The sequence below is a fragment of the Asparagus officinalis genome, unplaced genomic scaffold (genome assembly GCF_001876935.1).
Source record: "Asparagus officinalis unplaced genomic scaffold, Aspof.V1 AsparagusV1_Un752, whole genome shotgun sequence".
Taxonomy (NCBI): domain Eukaryota; kingdom Viridiplantae; phylum Streptophyta; class Magnoliopsida; order Asparagales; family Asparagaceae; genus Asparagus; species Asparagus officinalis.
Genome location: NW_017973011.1, coordinates 2,942 through 15,867, shown reverse-complemented (window position 1 = coordinate 15,867; position 12,926 = coordinate 2,942). Strand labels below are relative to the sequence as shown.

General features: G+C 40.0%; 1 pseudogene; it reads left to right on the top strand.

Moving 5' to 3' along the window:
- The first annotated feature begins 11,425 nt into the window (after positions 1-11,425).
- LOC109828133 lies at positions 11,426-11,857 on the top strand (annotated as a pseudogene).
- Positions 11,858-12,926: the final 1,069 nt, after the last annotated feature.

The following is a 12,926-nucleotide window of genomic DNA, read 5'->3' as shown; positions in this document are numbered from 1 at the left end:
CAATAAGTTCAAAGAGCATGTTTTCAAGAAAGGCGATTTGGTCTTAGCTGTCAGATGACCTATGGTAATGATGCACAAGACTAAGGGGAAATTTAATCCTAAGTGGGAAGGACTCTTCGTAATAGAATTGGTCTATTCAAACGGAGCATATTGTCTCATCAACCAGAAAGACGACAGGCTTATGATGCCTATTAATGGGAAATTTCTCAAGAAATATTACCCGTAAGCTATAAAGCCCCTTTTTCTAATACCCAGCCAAGTCTGAGATGATGAATTAACTTTCCCCATACTGGGGGTTGGTTATTTAGGATTCATTGAATAGAAAAGTAACAAATCATGTTTATTTTTCCCAGTAAAGTCTGAGATGAGAAATCGATTTTATTTAGAATGAGGGTTGATTATTTGGAATTCATTTGAATGGAGAGTAATAAACTAATTTAAACATTTCCAGCTTGTATGTCATCAAGTTAACACTATACCTCTGACGATTAAAATTTTCTAGAATTATTCTAAGTGATAATAAAGAGAATTTCTGATTTATGCTAAGTTAATATTACACCTATGACATTTTCAATATTTTCATTGTCTCAAATTAAAACATATCAAGGAAAAGGCAACAAAAAGCATTATAATATCACTTTCATTCAACATTGTTAATCTGATACAGAGTGACAATACTTGGCATGAAAATAGTACGAAACAAAAAAAATCCTATCCCCAGCTAAAAACAATATAAGATTCAAGCACCATGGCTCATCAATTTAAGGGATCTGAGCTTGGACTTAAGCGCAGACAGCTTCTTCTCATGGGCTGCTCGAACTCATTCAGCCACTTTGTTCCTGAGTTCTTCATCAGTAGGACCAGTGGTAGAAGTGGTCAGTTTAGCCTAGAGTTGATCACGCTGCTTCTACAAAATCGTGATTTGGGACTCTGTTTCAGATAAGCTCTTACAAAGGGCTTCTCGATGATGCACTTTTGAGATGCGAGCCATAGAAAGAGCTTGCTCTACTTCAGATTCCAAATCGGTGCGTTGTAAATCTACAAAGGCCCTCAATTCCACTTCCAAGAGGATAATGCTATCTCTGCTATGTTCTGTTCATTGCACGTCACCCAAACTCTCGATGCTATCTAGGCAACTAGTCAGGAGAGGCTCAAAATCCTTGAAAGCAACCTATCCAAGGCTAACGACATTGATTGTTAATTTCATCAAACTCTCTAGCTATTCGATGAGTTTCATTAGGATTCTTGAACTTGGAGGAGGAGCAATCGGGTAGATCAAACCTACAAATTCGGTAGGAACAGATCTAAGAACAACTTCAGAAGAAAAATTTTCTGGCGGATCCTGTATTGTGGTCATCCCATCAAGAGGTCCCCTCGAGGGAACAGATTCTGAACCCCTGACACTCAATTTCCCTTCAGCTTCTATATCCTCAAGAGCAGAAGGAGTCGATTGAAGCGCTTTATCTCCTTTATCATCCGGGAGAGCGACAAGTGCAGACTTTATCACGTATCCTATTAGCTTTGCCTTCTTAGAGTTTTTGGCTACAACAAGTCTTCTTTTACGAATCCTCTTCTCATATTTACCCTCCTCCTCAGTAGTAAGAGTCTTCTTCCCCAACGATCTTAGTGCGCAAGGTCCAAGAGTGGGTGCTTCCTCACGAATTTCTTCAGTCATCTTCTCTCCACAAGGTTTGGCAGTTGGTGACTCTTCTTGGACCTCTCCGGCTCTGATTGCTTCTCGTTCGTAGGATAATATTCTTTTATCCCCGATAGACGAGTCCTTATAAAACCTTTTCTGAACTCATAAAATTCTCGAATTTTATTAATACATGAAGTGTACATATTGTACTCCAGAATCCGAGAAGCTTCATAAAACCAGTCGCGGAAATCTGAAACAACAGAGTAGCTAGGCATTGAATTGGGCAAGGTAAATCGGGCATGGGTCTCTCCGGTAGAAAAGAAATACCAAGCACGAGCCCCCTCATATAAATTTTCGACTTGATCCAACTATGGGTTAGGATTGCCAATATAAAGTTGGTCATACCCAAACTATCTGGCAAACCGAGAAGACATATAAGGCTCTATAACACATTTCTCCCTTAGGCAGAAGACCAAGTAACCCACTCTAATTGTGAGGAGCCATCTGAAGACGCCCTCCTCCAGAGATGAGAATCCATCAAACCCCACATCTATAAAGCTTGTGCTCTCCTCTTCAGCCCAGAGCAGTAGAAAATTTTATAATTGTCCCATTGGGACAAAAGCTGACGAGTCCGGACAATGTAAATGTTGGTCTACGTGGCTGACTTGAGCCTCTGCACAAATGGAACAGAAGTCTCGTTATCATTGGTGATCCCCATCATCAATGAAGGGCAATGCAACACGAACTAGGCGACCAAGTATGTATATAGTACTGGTACACGAGGTTGGGGAGTTTTCCAAACTTTCTTCCCAGCAACATTTATCTCTTGGACGTCAAAGAATTCGGAAGTCAATATCCGTAGGCCACTCTGTATACAGCCTACCATGGTAGTGAGGAGACTCACGGGCCTTCCATAGACTAATAAAACACCTGGGTATACTACCACAGCTAAGATAGACTCAACTGGCTTTGATGACACTACACAACGTTTCAGCCATATCATTAAGAAGCCAATGAGGAGAACGGTGTTGGAGATGGGAGTCACGGCCTGATAGTTAAAGCTCTCAAAATCAGTACCAACTTTGAACCCGCCCTCTGTATGCTTGTTCTTGTAGCTAGCATTTGAAGCCTTAATGCGAGCCTTAATGCTCTTAGAAGAGATGACAACGAGTCGGGTCACGGCCTTATCTTTCTAACTCAAATTTTAAAAAAGATAATCCGCCCTGGTAGTGTGCATAATGCCTCCTCCACATAGCCCGATGACTTGAGCATAAATATGGAAGTGGCACATCAACTCCCAGAAAGTTGTATAAACTTCAAGATGTGTCGCCCTCAACATAGAGAGCCCTTCTGTAGTAGGGATGAACTCCTCATAGGGCATCTTTCCGAATGGTAGCCCTGATATTGCTTATATTTCATGGAGAGAGAAACCTAGCTCTCCGACAGGTGTGAAGAATGTGCAGTTATCCGGATTGTATCGCTCTAACATAGCGAAGAAATTAGAATAGCTCTGAACAATCCCATACCGGGTGGCCAACACCCGGGATTGTAAGGACAGATTGGGCAAGTGGCTCCTTAAGGTCTTCGATGATAAAGTCCACCATGCGAGTCCACCAACCACCCTCTCCAAAATATACCCAGCCGGGAGATCTAAAGGCTTGTGCAGGGAATTCACCCTGAGCGGCAATGAACCAGTGAACAAAAACATTTGCTGGAAGGGGTCTCTCTTGAGCAATATCTTTTTTCTCGAATCTACCAGGTCTTTGGCCCTTGATTTGTCCATCAATCTGTATACAAGCTCGTTGACTAGATCCAAGTGATATGTTCCCCCTCTCCTTGATAAGGTCAAAAGCAAAACTCCTACCGCAGCTGACACTCAGAAAATAAGAGAGCGGATACATTCTCTTCATGCTCGAGAGAAAGAAGAAACGATTGTTAACTCTGCGTAGCAACCGTGAGTCTTCCACGTGTATAAGTTTGTCTTCCGCTGCTATGCGATCTCCAAATAGAAACACTGACTTTATGAATTGGTCATGGCCTGTTGGCATCTCCATGACAAGGTTGGTGATCAAAATTCTAAGGGTGGAACATCTGGCGTCTATGATCTAGTGCGTCCACTCTAAATAAGGGAAATTGCATAGTGGAATTCTTTCATGGAAACCAAAAGTTTTGTAATCATCTAGACCACCAGTGTATCGAAAATGATGATCATGAGAGAGCGTGGTACATTGGGGAAAACACTACAAAACAAAAAGCAGAAGTGAGTAGCTAAAACAAGTTATTGATATAAGTCCAAAAGACTAATTTCAAACACAGAGGTCAAAACACTCGCGTTTTCGAGCTCAAATGCAGAGGTCAAGACCCGTGTTTTTGATCTCAAATGTAGACGTTAAAACCCACATTTTTAATCTTGAACACAAAGGATCAAGACCCGCGTTCAGATTTCAAAACATAGGAGTCAACACTGTGTTTCATAATTAACACAGAGTCCCAACTCTATGTTTCAAGAAAATGAGTCATCTTTCTTGTTGTCAAAAACCCAGTTAGGGTTTTGAAAACTTGTTGAAACAAGTTAATATGGCTGTCACTTACTATAATGGGAAGTTCTATGCGGCGACAACGGTGATGATGGCGTGGTCGTGAAAACAATAACACCACCGATTCCCTTAACCGGCGATGTTTCCGAAGTCGCTCCCATGACTTTCTTAGAACCAGAGCTCATCCTCGTGGGTGCCATTGATATTGACGATTAAAGAAGATGAAGGTCACCAGAGATTCCTTCGAAAATAACGAGAGTTCTTGTTCAAGAAATCAAGACAAAAACAAGAAAGAGTCGAACAACTCTTGATTTGACCGCTCAGGTCTATTTATAACAACAACCAAGTTGTTAAGGTGGCACAAGATTCTAGAATAGAATCCCAACCACCTAAACGCATTCCTAGCATTAAAAGATAAGGCGGTTAGCCTTCTTAAACGCAATGCACATGACTGCATTTCAATTTCTTAAATGTTAGGCCCAACCTTGCGTTTTCTAACTCTAAACATAGAGTTAGACATGTGTTTCGAACTTTCAACACGTGTGTTAACTCTGTGTTTTAATTAATCGAATGCAAAACTCACCTTTGCATTTCAAATCTCAAATGATGGGTTCAACCCACGTTTCCAACATGGCAATTATTCGCATGAAAGTTATGTATCACAAACTCTTTTGACAGAGTATTGACAAAACCTTTGTACATCTTCAACAGGGCCCAAGCTGTATCAGCAGACAAAATTCCCTAACGTCGTCAAGTTAACATTACACTTATGACAACCATTATCTCCATAGAGTTTGGATTCGGCTTACATCATCCTGGATGTGACAACAATTCCTCTGTCAAAATTAACTTATTGACTCTCATCAACAGAGCAATAAGTCTCCAAAATAGCTCAAATTACAATTAATTTATCAACTCCCTTCAACAGAGTGATAAATTTTCCAAATCTTATTCAAATCACAAGTACCAAAGTTCATCGCTCGTGATGATAATCTCATTTAGCAATTCTTCCTAGTGAGACGCTAATTCCTAAAATCTTGTTCAAATCACAAGTATACAAATTCCTGTCATGTTAATATCACACCTCTAACAATCAAAATCTACTTATCAATCCTTATCAATAGGATGATAGGTCCTCGAAGTTATTCTGATCACAATAAATTCCTATCATGTTAATATCACACCTCTGACAATCAAAATCTACTTATCAATCCTCGTCAATAGGATGATAAGTCCTCAAAAAGTTGTCCTGATTATAATAAATTCCTGTCATATTAATATCACACATCTGATAATCTACTTATCAATCCTCGTCAATAGGATGATAAATCATCAAAGTTGCTCCGATCGTAGCAAATTCCTGTCACATTAATATCACACCTCTGACAATCAAAATTACTTATCAATCCTCTTTAATAGGATGATAAGTCCACAAATCGTTGTTATGTTAACACTATACCTCTAATAGTTAAAACCTCCTTTCAACTTGTTATTCTTTTGCATATAAGTAACAAGTGTTCATAAAATCCCCTACGGATCAAAATTTTATAGAATTACCCCATTGGATGATAAAGAAAAGAAAATTTCTAAATTTTACTCTAAGTAAAAATTCACGCACGTTAACATTACACCTCTGGTGCTTATAATTTTTTTTAGTGTTTCAAGTGAAAACGCAACACAGGAAGAAATAAGCTTGTTAATTCTTTTCAAGAAAATAACAATCCTTCAACACAACTCTAAGGGTTTGATGATTCCTAAATAGAATATCAAGTTCGGGAGCCAATAAACATCCCCAGCAGATTGAAATTTTCTAGAATTATCTTAAACAATAACAAAGAAAAGTGTTAAGTCTCGCTTTAGGTGGAAAGTTTTGCTAAGTTAAAATCACACATCTGGCATTTTCAATTACATTTTTCATTATTTCAAGTCAGAATATGACACACAAAAGAAACAATGAGAAGTCAAAATGATATCAATTTTATTCAAAGAATTAAGAAGTGATACAAAATTTTGTTCTTATAAAAAAAGCAATAAAAAATTAAGCCACTGAGCCCGTTAAGTTAATTGATGCAAGCCGGGATTTAATAATGAAAAGGTTCTCCTTATAAGCAGTTCGCACCACTACTTCAGCCCTCTTCTTAATCTTGTCCTCATTCGGCACTTTGGCGACAACCTCTTTCTCGACCTCTTTAAAGACTCAGACCTCTTGGTAATAAGTTATGAGACCTGTAGCATTCCTGATAGATAATTACCTTACAATGGCTTCATCCCAAGTGTATTGGGCCTTTTGTTAGGCTAAAGGCCTGAATAATTATGACTCGAGCGGTTTGCAAAGTGTTAGTTAAAATAGTTAGCTCATCACGCCTTTGGGTGCATAGCCTCTATAGATGTGCAATTTGGGTTTTCCTCTTGGCCAAGTCCTTCCGAATCGCTTCATATTGATGTGCCTCCTCAGCCCGGATATCAACAATAGTGGATTAGATTTGAACATTTAGATCCACGTGACCGAAGTCTTCCAAGGCTTTCAGGTCTTCTTCTAAGCGAGAAACGCTCTCTGTGCAGCGATGGATCCAGTGGGTGTTGTCCAAACTTCTGATGCTGCTCAGATAGTTCAGTAAGATTGGCTTGAAAGAGTCAAAAGAAGCCAATCTAGTGCTGACCATGTCAATTGCCATCTTCATCATGTTCTACAATTGCTCCATAAGAAGTTTAAGCACGACGGGAATGGCAATAGGGTTTAGATAAGCATTAGAAGATGACACCGAGGCCCCCAAGGTTGCAAAGATAAGTAGGAAGTGAGCAGGTGATTTCGGTGTGGTGGCCGGAGAAGGAGTTATGACATCTAATTGCAAAGGACTTGAGGGGAGAGCCATGGGCACTCCTGCTTGAGCTGAACTTGGTGTACTCTCAGTCTCTGTAGGTTTGGGAGAAATCATCAATGGAGGTGATTTATCTTGTGAATGAGTTGTTGCTATCTATGCCTGTTCTAGTGGAGGAGTTGTCATCACCTACTGCTCTGGTGGAGGAGTTATCAGCGCCTACTGCTCTGGTAGAGAAGTCATAATGATGGCCCTTCAGCTGTAGGAGTCGGGGATCCTGCACATGAAATCTATTAGTATACAAAAAGAAAATACCAAAAAGTTCAGAGTGGATAACACTTACCGACAGGAGAAGGAGGGATGTAGGCCTACGCCTTGTCAGAAGAGGACGGTGATGGAATATCCCAATCACCAAGATCATCATCGTCACGGCCACTATCATCATCACCATCACCGTGTGAAGAGGTATCATAATCCATTTCCTCCTCATCATCTGTTACCGAAGGTCTAGGGGAACTCATGACCGTAACTGGCTTAGTCATGATTCCTGTTGTTGGGCTAGGAATTGTATCCCATATAGCTGGCAGTAATGCTGAAGTGGAGGGAGATCGATTTCCACTAAGTTTTTTAGGTTCGGCTACTAGAGGTTCATCTACAGGAGGCCTAACCCCTTCAGATTGTGTTGTTGAAGGTATCACCTCTGTGGTGGAAGGAGTGACACCTGAAGTCTGACATGGAGCTGTTATAGTAGTAGGATCCATTATTGGGAAAGATTTGACATCCTCAATAAATAACTCACCCTCACTGTCTTCCTCATCTAAGGGGTGATAGGAAGAAGATCCACTTGGTAAGAACAGAGTCGAGTTCGACGGGAAGGCTTACAGCAACAAGTTCTTGTCTTTCCTATCTCTTTGGGCGGACTAAAAGCATCCGTCCATCAATCTCGTCCCCAACCTCCCCCCCGTCCCCCGTTGACTCCTAACAGGAGAAAGCGCCTACTTAATTAAGCCTTCAATGGGTCTGTCTGTCATACTCACCAACTTCTTTCGATGTAAGAGTACTTTTCCCAGCAACCCTTGTTCTGGGAGTTTCAGCTGTTCGAGGTTCATCGGCTTAAGTTTCTTCAGCTGACTAACCCCCTTCCTCCTTAGTGGTCACCTCTTCATAATCAAAGTACTCGCATATTCCTCTTAGACAAGACACCTTAGATCCCCTCTTAGAAGCATACATTTTTCTGATCTCTCTCAGACCAGATAAGTTTAACTTATACTCAGGCATCTGAGAAGCGGTATGGTACCAATTACAGAAGCCCACGGAGGTAAAAGAGTTGGACATCTTGTACGACAATTTGAATGTTACCCCGGTACAACCCGCTACTGAGTAGTACCAAGCCCTAGCCCCTTCATACAGATTACCGACAGAGGCGAGTCAAGCCCAGAGATTCCTAACATATAATTGGTCATACCCGAATTATCCGGCAAACCTATATGGTTAGTACGACTCAATTATACACTTTCCCCCTATCGATAGATAAGGTAGCCCAACCTAATGTTGAGCAGCCAACGGAAGACACTACTATTCAATAAAGTAAAGTCGTTAGGACCCTTCACATCTTGAAATACTCCACCATATCCTCCGCCTTCAAAGTCAGGGAAGTAGCAAAAAATATGGTAGTTAACGTCTCTCGACAAAATCTGATGAACCTTAACCACATATGTCCCATCCCAAGTGGCTGCTTCTAACCATTATACTAATGGAATGAACACGTCACCCTGGGAGGAGGGAGCACTCATCAGTGAAGGATAGTGAGAAATGTATCATGCCATAAGATAGGTGTACGACATTGGCACGTGAGGGTTGGGAGTTGTAAATTTCTTCTTTTCTCTAGAACCTATCTCCTTAACTTGGATGAAATCCAGGGCCAGTTCATATAAACCATGTTGCAAACAACTTATCATTGCTGAGAGTAGGTTTACAGGTATCCCATGAGCTAAAAGGACAATTGGGTATACTACTTCGATAGTAAGAGCATCTACGGGCCTGGTGAGGACTACGCAGCATTTCAACCATAACATGAGGAACCTTGCTAACAAGGCCATATCTGATATAGGGATTGACGCTTGATGATTGAAACTCTCAAATTCGGTCTAAGCTGGGAAAATATCCTCTCTTCCCTCATTACTATAATAAGCAGTAGCATCATTGATCCAGGCTTGGATGTCCTCTGGAGTGCTTACAGCCAGACGAGACACATCAGCAACCTTGTGGGTCTGATTTTGAAATAGATATTCTGCCCATGACAACTGTTTTATACCACTTTCTCTTGTTCCTATCAATTGAGTGCAAATCTGAAAGTGACACATCACTTCCTAGAGAGTGTCATAAATTTTAGGGCTAGCTTTTCTCAAAAGGTTAAGCTCCTCTGCTCCTGGAACAAACTCCTCATATGGTAGATCCCTGAAAGGAAGACCAGATATGTCATACATCTCATGAATAACAAATCCTAACTCTCCAACTGGAGTGAAGAAAGTACATGTCTCCGGATTATAACACTCTAATATTGCGAAAAAGTTATAATGGTTCTGAGCAATTCCATATCTAGTAGCCATTATAGGACAACCAAGTCCAGATCTGGTCAACGGTGCTTCCAACTCATTCAAAACAAACTCTGTCATCCAAGTCCACCATCCTGCTTTTGTACAATGTACCCAGCCAGGAGACTTGAATACTTATGCAGGGAATTCACCTTTTACTACCATAAATCTTCAGATGAAAGTGTTAGCCGGGCTAGCTACTTCACCAATGGGGTATTCTCTTGAAAACAAGCACGGGGCCAGAGCTGACACCTGTCAGTTGTAACCTACAGTGCGGACGCCATAAAAAGTTAGAGCGCCAACTGCAACTCCGTCGTGCTCCTTGACAAGATCCCAATGCATGTGCCTCGGAATGGAAGCACATTGATAGTATGATAGAGAGAACATCCTCTCCATGTTGGGTAGAAAGAGATGGCGATCTCCCACCTTCTTTAACCATTTATAATCCATGTCATACATGATAGTCTTCTTAATTTCAATGGAGTCTCCAAACAGAAATGTCGGTTTGTTAAACTTTTTGCGGTCTGTGTTTACAAATCTGGCATCTGTAACCAGGATCCTGAGAGTCGTTGGAGAAGCTTGAGTAATGGTATCTGCATGCTCCTTATCAGTATCTTTGAAGATGGGAAGTTCCTGACGTAGGTTGAATGTCATGTTGTAGTCCACATTACCTTCATACCCAAAATGGTGATGGAAGGAAAGAGGCTCATCGATATAGCGCACTGCAAATAGAAGAAATAATTAGTTAGCGCAGAACCAAAATCTAAAAAGACTTAGTTCAAAAGTCAAACATAAAGTTCAAACCACGCGTTTCAAAAAGTCAAAACACAGAGTTCAAACCGTGTGTTTCAAAAAATCAAATGCAGAGTTCAAACCCTGCATTTTAAAAAATCAAACACAGAGTTCAAACCCTATGTTTCAAGAAAATCAAACGCAGAGTTCAAATCCTGTGTTTCGAAAAATTAAACGTAGAAGTCGAACTCTGTGTTACAACATCAGAACAAGTTTCCTTGTTGTTCAAAGATTAGAATTTTTGAAGTAGGTTTTACAACCACGAAGATCGGCACTCACCACTGATGAAAGGAACTTGTAGTGGTGGTGCACCTACCTGTGCTGCAGTGACACCGACAGTCGAAGCCGACGATAGTTTCTGAGCCGTGACAGCGACTATTTTGGATTTCAAGTTGGTCTTCTTCTTGGGTGCCATTGTTGCTGACGATTGGATAAGATGAATAGTGCTTGGACGGAAGATTAAATAAAAAAATTTTGTTAAGAGCTCTGAGAAGATGAAAGAGTCGAATGACTCTTGATTTGACCCCAGTGGTCTATTTATAGACATCTGTGAGCTATCAAATCAGGACAGGATTTTAGACAAAAGTCCCACCCAAAACACGACCTTTGCGTTCATGTTGGTTGAACTTCTAAACGCAAAGTTCACCACTGCGCTTTAAATCTCAGATGCAAGGTTCACTTGTGCATTTTGTCTTTTCAACACAAGCATTTCAGCAAACAGTTTTGGTTGGATGTTTCAAATAAATCCCACCTCCTTCAATCTGCTTTGTCTTGACCCTTATATCGAATCACCATCATCATTAGGGTTATTGCACATCTTCAGATACTCAGAGAAGCTAGCAATGATCATCATGGTGACGAAAGACAAGAAGAAACTGGTTTACAACAAGAAGCTGTACAACCTCTTGAATGAGTACAGACATGTTATAATTGATATCGCTGACACTATCGAGCTCGATCCTTCGCGCAACTCATCCTTTCAAATGGCTTAACATTCTAACCAAAATTAACAAGGATATTATTGAAATCATTATCCCAGTTGAGATGATCAAGAAAGGAGACAAAGTGGGTTCCTCTGAGGCTGCCCTCCTTGGCAAACTTGGGATAAAGTCCTTCTCATACAGGCTTGTGGTTCTCTCTGTCTATGACAATGGATATGTCTTCAGCCCAGAGGTACTCAACCTCACTGAGAATGACCTTGTTGACAAGTTTGCAGCTGATGTTACCCAACTCTTGTAGCTACGCGTTAGGTGTTCATCAATAGCTACAAGAATATTTTTGCTGGTGTTTTTGACACTGAATAAACATTCATACAAGTTGAAGGAGTATCTCAAGGATCCAAGCAAATTCGATGTTGCTATCACCCCTGTTGTATTGGCTAAGAATGTTGTTATTCCTTCTACCAAAGAAAAGGAAAAAGTCGATCCTACTAATGAATCTAATGATGATGACTTGGACTTTAGCTTGTTTGACTAAGCTCATTATCATCAAGACACAAAAGTTATCTTGTTTGGTTTAAGGAGATCAGAACTACCATAACTACTTCTACGCGTTCGTCGAGAGTGTGAGGTTAATCTTTACCAAAGGAGATCTCAAGGAAGTTAGCGAAGAAGTCGCTAAATACAGGAAGCGGAACTGCGACATAAAACAAATTTTTACAACCATGTTCATGATACCTTCAAAATAGATATAGTGAATCGTCATTCAACAACAAATCTCAAACCAATTTGGGGATCCAAAGTATTCTAAAAATTCGTTCCAGTCAACCACGAACTTTCAAAAACTTTGGAGGGGATTCTGTAGACTGTTTAAAAATTACTACAGGTAGCTGATCCCCATCAAACACCAATTTGATGACTTCCACAATAATAATTTCATAATCAAATCAACAAATGAAGGCTATAATTAGAATATTTTTACATAGATCGAGAAAAGTTTACAATTCGATGACCTTCGTGACAACCGATAAAAAACCTTGATCCAACAGTCTTCACAATCAACAATAAGAGTTAAAATCTGATGACTCTCACATTTTAAGGAGTTGAGGTGGATTTTACAAAATGATGATCTCTGTAAATGTCCAATAATACAAATTTAATTCTCAACTATCTTCTTCGAAATTTTCCACCAAACATAGAGGACTACTTATTATATTTCATCTTATTAGCCTTTTAAAAGTGTCACGCCCCGAACTATAACAAAAATTTATAAATATGAGCTACGCGATAATAACGACCTATGCACAAGACAAGTTCCGTGCACAAGTCAAGCCTGGCACTTTATATAACATAGCTATCTCAAAATGTACATAATCCTGCTTATGATAGTAGCTCGAAACAAACTATTATATATATATATATATATATAGCACACACAAACACACACATATACACCAACCCTTGCATATATGTATGTATGTATGTATGTATGTATATGTGTGTGTGTGTGTGTGTGTGTGCGTGTGTGTGTTTGTGTACATAGGCAGATGGTATGTATATGTATTTGTATTTGTATTTGTATGTATATATGTATGTATATATATATA